Source organism: Peromyscus californicus, unplaced genomic scaffold, assembly GCF_007827085.1.
Source record: "Peromyscus californicus insignis strain IS unplaced genomic scaffold, ASM782708v3 Scaffold_9__1_contigs__length_137607984, whole genome shotgun sequence".
Taxonomy (NCBI): Eukaryota; Metazoa; Chordata; class Mammalia; order Rodentia; family Cricetidae; genus Peromyscus; species Peromyscus californicus.
Window position 1 is genome coordinate 17357989 of NW_026294617.1, and position 9409 is coordinate 17367397.

The following is a 9409-nucleotide window of genomic DNA, read 5'->3' on the forward strand; positions in this document are numbered from 1 at the left end:
TTAAACACAACACCAGTTCCATAAGTACATTTTTACATAAACATTTCCATTAAAAGTTCCATTTTTAACACAAAACATTTCATGAATCACCACAGTTAATAAAGCATATGTGCATATGCAAAACTGCATCTCAAGCCTAGGTAGAAACAATAAATTTCTTCATTTAAATAGTTCACTTTTATTTAACACAAATAATTCCAGAAAACAGTTCCTAGGTCATCACCATAAGTAAATTCAAAATTTTCCCATTGCAATGAAGTCACTTTTGTTCATTTCTTAAGTACCTAAATTTAAATAATAAATTATGGTACCAGCCTTCCAAATATAAAGAAATGCTTTGCAAGCAAAAACTTTTTGCAGCTAATAATTTTAGTTCAAACAAACATCTCCAGCCAAAGACATCTTTAGTTACAATAGCATTTTAAACTGCGCCATTTTTTCTGCTAGCTCAGGTTTTTCTTTGCTGCATTGATTTTCCAATGGGTCTCAGTTGCAGATGCCTGTCTGTGATTGTCGTACAGGTTCTGTTGTCTGCAATTCTTAGCATCTTAGCTTGTGGAGCTTTTGAAAATGCTCAGACTGCCAGCTTGATATATTAAACATAAACTCATTCAAACATTTACACTTTTTTACAAACTCACATATAACATATCAACATATACTCATTTATGCTTCTTACAAGCTAATATTCTTAAAGAAACTCCTTAGCAAATATACTTATATAGTTACTTCTTACATTCTTATTTAAACTTACATTTACTTATATATTTACTCCTTATATTCTTATTTAAACTTACATTTCCAACTAGCATCTTTACTTTTTACAAGCTTATTATAGGACTACCTTAGCAAATATACTACATGTCTTTACTTTTTATTACTTATTACTACATGTCTTAAAGACATTCTATGCATCTATTAGCATATATCTAACTTAGCAAACACCTAAAAGATTTCTACCAAACTTATACTATAGAAATATTAGAAAGACTCTCCTAACACAACAGGAAGTACACAAATCATTTCTAAAGTTCAGAGTTTATAGTCAGCTTTGATATACAACACTGGGATTTAGTGAGTGTTGTTATGGAGTTGTAACACTTGTTGCTAGGGGACTGTAACATGCTTGGATGAAGCCACAGCCCAAAGTTGCTGAGTTCTTTCAGCCATTCTGGAACCAGCAGAGATGCACTCTCAGTTGTAAATAGTTTTTAACTAGAGGCTGTCCCTTTGCCCAAATTCATAATAGCTCCCCTAAGTGCTTCAATTTAGACAAATGTTTCTGTTACAGCAGTAGTTTTGGTTTGCTCTACTGAAAAGCTTTGCTTCAGGCTGAGGGTGAAATTACCATATTGAACAGCTGTAAATCTCTTAGCAAAAATTTTGCACAGCTATTAGGCGATATAAAGTATTTCCCCAAAGAAGCCGTAAATCCAAAAAGTGGCATAGCTCCAAACTCCATTTTCTTACATTTTGCATTAACCAGTGACAAAACCTCTGAAACACTAATTCAGCCACTTTCATTCTAGTTCCTCTATGGGAATGTCATTGGAGTTGACATTCCTTAGTTCCATGCTCCTTACCAAATGCTCCAGTAGCCACCAAGCTTCATTCTCCTCTTGTGAAAAAACACAAACATGTCCTCGACCCTATATTAACACAGGATCGGGAACCTTTCATAATCTGAGCAGGGATCTTTCCATTTCATTTGAGCAAAAGTCACTTGGGTACCACTGTGCCAAAATCTATCCATGGCAGACTGCTCACAGACATCCATATTCAAAAAATTCAGAATGAAAAGAGCATGATTTAATGCATTATGTGGTAATTGAGGGTAAATTTCTTCCTTTTTTACTTTTAGTTTTTCAAGCTGTATTTTAAGACTTCTATGAGCCTTTTCTACAATACCTTGTCTCTGAGGATTATAAGGAATACCTGTTTTATGTTCAATTTTCCATTGGGTACAAAAGTGTTGAAATGCCTTACTACTATATCCAGAGCCATTATCAGTTTTAATAATTTTTGTTATACCCATATACAAAAAACACTTCAAACAGTGTGTAATTACATGCTTTGTAGCTTCCCCAGATTGTGCACTAGTCATTAAAAATCCTAAATAAGTGTCAATGGTCACATATACATATTTTAATTTGCCAAATTCTGCAATATGAGTGACATCCATTTGCCATAGATGATTAGGAAGAAGACCTCAATGGTTTACCCCTAAGTGAGGGACAAGAAACTATTTTGGACATACCCCACATTATTTAACTATTTTTCGAGCTGCTTCCTTGGTAAGATTGCGTTGTTTTCTTAAGGTTTTGCTATTTTGATGATGAAGAGTATGTGACTGTTGAGCCAATTCCACTTGGGATAATGCTACTATGCTTGTTAACTTATCAGCCATTGCATTACCCTCAGCTAAAGGACCAAGAAGATTGGAGTGAGCTCTAATATGGCCCACAAAGCATGGCAGTTTTCTTTTATGAAAAGCATCTTGAATTTGTTGAAATAACATTTTAACTTGATTGTTGTTAGTCCCAATATAGGGAACAGTTTCTATGATTTGAAGAGCTCTATAAATATATTGACTGCCTATATATAAGTTAAATAACCTGTCTACAAGAACCTGAAAAGTCATGTTCACTGCCTGTAATTCCGCTATCTGTGCAGAAGCTGGAGTTGTTTGTACTACATAAGTTTTTCCATTAATAACATAAGCAGCCTTTCCATTAGAAGATCCATCAGTAAAAACTAGCATAGCATCTTCTACAGGGTCTTTCATAGTGATTTTAGGAAATACAAAGGAATGCATTTGAATAAATTGCAACAATGGATCAGATGGGAACTGATTATCAATTTGGCCTGAAAACAGAAAAAGCAATTGTCCAAGAATCACTATTTTGAAAAAGCCAATCAACTTGCTGCTTTGTAAAAGGAACACTAATTACCATAGGTTCTTTACCAAAATAACATCTAAATTCAATTCTGCTTATTTGTACCAAACAAGCTACAGACTCATACTAGGGATTCAATCCTTTGATTGGTGGAACAGGAAGATTACCATAAGATAGGATTGTTTTGCCATAATACTTTTGTAGGAGCATGTCTAGTGGGTAAAATATATGTATACCAAGGTAGGGCATAATTAATGTAATGTACTTGCTGGTTTTGAATAGCCTTTTCAACTTGCAAGAGAGCTTGTCTACCTGCTTCAGTTAACTCTCTGGGTGAATTAGGATCATTATCTCCTTTTAAAACATCTCTTAAAGGTTTCAAATCACCAGCAAATAGTTTTACATAAGGGTGTAAACAATTGAGTATCACCCAGTAATTTCTGAAAATCATTTAAAGTTTTTAACTCATCCTTTCTTATTTCCAATTTTTAAGCTTTATTTCCTTAGGGTATAATACATGTCCTAGGTATTGAAAAGGTGACTGTCTTTGCACTTTCTCTGTAGTGATCACTAACCCTGCATGAGTAAGACAGTGCTGAAGCTGTCCTAAGGCATCAAGCAAAATTTCTTTGTCTTTATGCACAAGCAAAATATCATCCATGTAATGAATAATATAAGCCAGCTGAACTTGCTCTCTAACTTTTTGGATGGCTTGAGCTACAAATTTCTGACACAGCATTGGGCTATTAACCATTCCCCGGGGCAGAACCTTCCAATGGAATCTTTTCATGGGTTCTTTAAAGTTGACTGAGGGAACACTAAATGCAAATCTTTGACAGCCCTGGAGAACTAAAGGAATAGTATAAAAACAATCCTTTCAACCCAAAATAATTTTATCTGTATTTTTTGGTATGGCAGTAGGGATAGGCAACCCAGACTGCAAAGCTCCCATTGGTTGTATGGTCTCAATCTTCCTCAAATCCTGTAATAATCTCTATTCCCCTAACTTCTTTTTGATCAGGAAAATAGAATTCCAGAGAGAATTAGAAGGTTCAATACAACCACCACTCAGCTATTCCTGTACTAACTGCTGGACAGCCTGTATTTTTTTCTTCTGTTAGAGGCCAATGATCTATCCACACAGGCTGATTAGATTTCCAAGTTATAGAATCTGCATGGAGTACAGGCTGCTCAGTGACCCTTCTTAAAAGTGCTCCATACCTTCCTTACTCATTTTTTCTTTAGGGGTTAAAGATGACATTTCTGCTAACTTTTGGTCAGGAACTCCTTGTTCATAGAGAGTTGTATCAGGATGATATAAATATACTCCCATATGGCTCCAAGCATTTCAACCCCACAAATTTACAGGCGAGTGGGGGACAATATATGGCAGAAAATTCCCTTCATGAGTTTCTTCATCTCTCCAGGAGAGCTCATTACTGCTCTGCTCGGGACACTGAGTTTGGCCAATCTCTTGCAACTGTGTAACAGTCTCCATTTTTTGCTACAGAGCTGGCCATTGACTACCAGATATAATAGAGAAATCTGCACCTGTATCTAAAAGACCTGAGAAACTTTTATCATTTATGACTAACATAAGTTCTGCACATTGTGGTTCTATGGCTTGTAGCCAATAGGCATCTGATGAACCGAATCCAGCCTCTCCTCTCTTATCTCTTTTGATTGGATTTTTTGTTTGTATGTGAGGAAGTAAGATTAACTGTGCAAGTCCCTGACTGATCTTTATTACTGAAATTCTTGTGGGTGAATGAGTCATCACCATTATTTCTCCCATATAATCAGCATCAATCACTACAGGGGCGACTAGAATTTCTTGCAATGTAGTACAACTTCTACCCAACAATAACCCCACAGAGCCCTGTGGCAAAGGTCCATAAACACCTGTAGGAAGGGCTTGCATTCCCATTTCAGGGGTCAAAACTGTATAGATGGAAGAACTGAGATCTAATCCAGTACTACCTGGTGTTGTTCTATAGAGGTCTTGAATATATTTCTTTGCCAGAGGATTGACTGCTGAATTACCCCAAAGTATCTTGTTGAGGCCTGGGGTGGGCCCCTCTGTTCATTTCCCTGAAATGGACTCTTCTGGGTATCTGCCCTTGACATACATTCACTAGTCCAATGTTTCCCTCTTTTACATCTTGGACATAACCCAGGCTCTCTATTTGATCCCAAGCCCCTACTCTTGCCAGGGCACCTTCTAATATAATGTCCTATCTGTCCACACCCAAAACAACTTCCAGGAGTTCCAGTATCTTTCCCTTGTCTGGAATTAGAACGTGTTTGCTGGTACAGAACTTCTCTAATCATTTTTCCTTGTAATACTGCAGCTATGACTATCCCTTGATTGTGGGATGGCCCTATTACAGAACAAAGTTGGATATAGTCAGAAATGTTTCCCTTCTTTCTAAGAGGGCATAAGTATTATGGCCTGGCATGCTACATTGAGGTTTTCATCAGCAAGTTGTTTTACAACTAAAAGCCCAGCTTCTGATTAACTGGTAATTAACCTGCTTCCCATTTGCATTAATCTGGAAACAAAATCTTGAAATAACTCATCAGGACCTCAGGTTGTGTTCCTGATGATGGATGTGTATTCCAAGCTCTTTTGGCAGCAGAATTAACCTGAGCATACATCACTATATCAAAATGTAATTGTTGACCCATCTCTCGATAAGGGCCTTCCCCAGCAAGCATATCAAAGGTGATGGCCAATTTATTTCAGCTATAGCCTGACACTATTCTACAAACTCACTTTTCCACAGCAGATAGTCACTCCCAGATAGACATGCTTGAGCCATTTGTTTTCAATCACCTGGGGACAAAACTTCTAAAGCAAGGCTTTCTAACAGTGCTGTTGTGAAACGAGCAGTCGGGCCATATTGACTGCATGCTGTTTTTAACTACTTAAACTATTTGAAAGGAATTGGAACATGCCTTCTTATAATATTACCCTGGCTATCCTGTTCTTCCAAGGCAGGGAACATTTGAAAGCCTTGAATTTCTTCCCCCTTACTAGCAGCTTCCTGGAGGCTAGCTTGAAGAGGAGATGTTGACAGAGAGGATTTGAATTGCTTCAGAGGATCTCTGCACTACAGGAATTACAGGTCCCTTTTCCATTCTAAAAGATGCCTCCCCAGGTGAGTCTAATTCCACCCCTACAGAGGGAAGAGGAGAGACTTGGAGAGTTTCTATTTTTTTGAATGAGAGAACTTACTAGGGTTTTCAAGCTTTTCAATTCCTCCTTTGTCTTCTACCAAACTTCTGTTCCTTAAACTTAGCTTTATGGCCAAGAGAAACCAGACCCTGCTTAAATGGTGTTTTTGGGTTCTGCTGGCAGAGCAGAGGGTTTTGTCTCTGCCTCAGAGCCTTAGGAAAAGATTCCTCCTATTTTTCAGGGTTTTGATCTAAATTATCCCAAATTAATGCCCACATGCCAAAGACTTTCATGGGAATCTTTTTTGGCCCATGTTCTCCATAATATTTTTGCATTTCAACTCCAATTCACTCCCAGGAATCTTCATATATATATAATAATATATATATATCAGTTTCCCATAATCAGAAAGCCAAGGACACAATTCCTCTACAAACTTAAGAACCTCTGTACTTGTAGTTCCACCTTAACCCCTTTATTTTTCAGTCTTTCTACAAGTGATTTTTCAAAGATTTGCTTAGTATTTTCATGTCCTGTTTTTCTCAAGAGGTCTTTGTTTTTTCTTAGAGCTAATCACAGGTGAATTACTAATAGCTCCAGGTGATTTTATTTTTTGTCCTTTTCTGAAAGAAAACTCCGAAAGTTCTGAAAGGCTTTTTAGAGAGAGATTAAGAGAGCTTTTAGTTTCAGAGAGAAAGATTAAGGCTTTTAAGAGAGATTTTATGAAGATTTTTCCCAAGAGATAGAAAGACCATCAAGTTCATCCCCAGAACTTCTAACTTTTGCTTATTCCCCCGTAGTTTGCTTTAGGGAGAATTACTTTCTCCTGCTACTTGGACTTAGTATTTTAGCTGTCCCCAGGCTAAAAGCTTCTGTAGGATTCCTTTTTCTGCCCAATAAACTCAAAGAAGAGCTTTTCTCTGCTGGTAAAGCTCAAAGAAGTTAGATTTTTTTTCCCCAGTTTGCATTCATGGCCCCCAAAGTTAGAAGATTGAAGACTTAGTTTCTCTGTCTAGTTGCCTAACTTAAGTAAATTTTTTTCTATACTACTTTACACTTCTAAGTTTTTCCTGCACTATATTAGTATACTCTACCTTTTTCAATTTTTGTAGATAGAAATTGAGAAAGAGATAGAAAAACAGAAATATTGATAAAGGGATTTTGGGCTGCAGCCTCAGACATTCTTCCAGTCTGTCTCTCTTTTCTCTTGAGGATAAAACCCCTTGCCCTATTTAATTTTTCTCTTTTACTTCAACACTAGACTGTCACTCTTCAACTGGCAGGACCTAACTCCTGACTTTCACCAAGAACTCTGACATTAATCTATCTATCTATCTATCTATCTATCTATCTATCTATCTATCTATCTACTATTAATATTATTTTTCCTTTGTCTTCAGTCCCTGTTCATGGTGTCATTCTGTAGGAGGGCTACCCACCACCCCTGCATTTCCCAGAGTGCTCTTGAGTAGGAGCAGCAGAAAATATTAGATAGAAGGATTCAGAGTGGGGAGAAACAGATAGAAAATACAGGATAGTCTTGAGAGGGCCTGGAACCTATTCCAACGAGCCCTGACTGCCTCTGCCCTAGAGTATTTATAGAAATGCCAAGGGGTCAAGCAAAAGACCTCCCCCAAGCACAGCCCAGTGCAGACCATCTCAGACACCTGCACTCAGGCCCCTGCTCCAATCATTCTCTGTATACAGAGAGTAAAGCCACTAGGAAGCCTGAAAATGGGATCCCACACCAAATGATACCACCAACTGAGAAAGAATGATTTCTCTGACTGTAAGCCTATATGCCTGCTTTCTGTTACATGAACCAGTTCATGATGAAGAAAAACTAAGTAAGCCTTGATGCTTCAACACCAGGGTTACAGAAATAAATGCTTTAAGAGAAAAACATTCTTGAGTGAAAATCTGATTATTTAAAAATTTGTTTTAATTTTAATTATGTGATGTCAGTGTATCTCTTTGTGGGTAGGTGCATGCTGGTTTCCAAGAAGTTTAGCCTCTTTAGACTCTTGGATCTCCTTTTAGCAGAAATTACTAGAAGTTTTCAAAAATATAACCTTCATCCTGGGAATGAACTTCTCTTAACTTCTTGGCTATGTCTCTCACTCTGTAAGTATTTTAAAGCCTTCATATATCATCTTGATGTCAGGAAATAGGAATTCATTCATACAAGAGAAAAACCCTATTCAGGTAAATGATTTGATAAAGACTTTAGACATCACAGTTGTCTTCAGTTTCAAGAAAAAAAATTCTTGTTTCATCTCCTTTTCATCATAGTCTTGAAGGAAGTAATTTATTTACCATGTAAGACAGATGGTGGATATCACTGCATTGTAGTTTCTATTTTGCAACATTTGGGTTAGATACTAAAATGTTAGATACTATATGTGTGCCAAATTCATTTTGTGGTTCTTATATTCTTTTTTTTTTTTACTTCTGTTCATCTTCTGTTGTGCTTTCACTTAGTAATAGGTATTTTTCTGCTACAATGTATAGAAAGGGATGCCCATCATCTATGTGGTCCATTGTTTATTTAAATATCAGACAGTGTGTGATCATACTTTTCTAGGAAGGGTATCTGTGAAAGGGTGGTGAGTTGTTTTTCCTGGTTCTGTTTTTTCATATTTTCACAAATTCCCTTGAGATGTTTATTTTCCAGCCTGGCTTCAATGTCAGTAATTAGTCAGGGATACATTTGAACTCATGATCTTTATGTGTCATCCTCCTGAGTATAAGTCCAAGTATAGATAATATATCTCTGACATATGCTATTTTATTAGCATGTTTTAATAATGTTAATGTTAAAATGATTAATAGAAGAAAATATAAAAAATGTTAAATGTCTCATATGTTTCCAAAGCTGCATTTTCATATATCTGGTAGAGATGTAATAATGTAGGATAATCAGCAATCAACTGTATATTTCACAACCTAGCTTGATGAGCTATATATATATTATTTGAAGTTCTATGTGTGTTCATATCCCCATTAGTTATCCATTTGACACTTCATCTTGAAGTATCGCATTCTATGTTAATTATCCAGAGATGCCAGATAACGTAATGTCAATGAGGTTTGTTTAAAAAGAAGTTCTGTTCTGTGTGTGTGCATTCACACGTGTGTGTATATGTGTGTGTGTGAGAGTGTGATATGGTTATGGTTTTTTGATCCATGACACATATGTGTAGCCTGAAGACAACTTTGCAGGGTCTCCATTTTTTCCTTATTCATATGATGACCAGGAAGAGATTGCCAGTCTCACATACCACAGACTTTTCCCACTGAGACATATCACTGATTTTCAAATAAGATTAGGTGA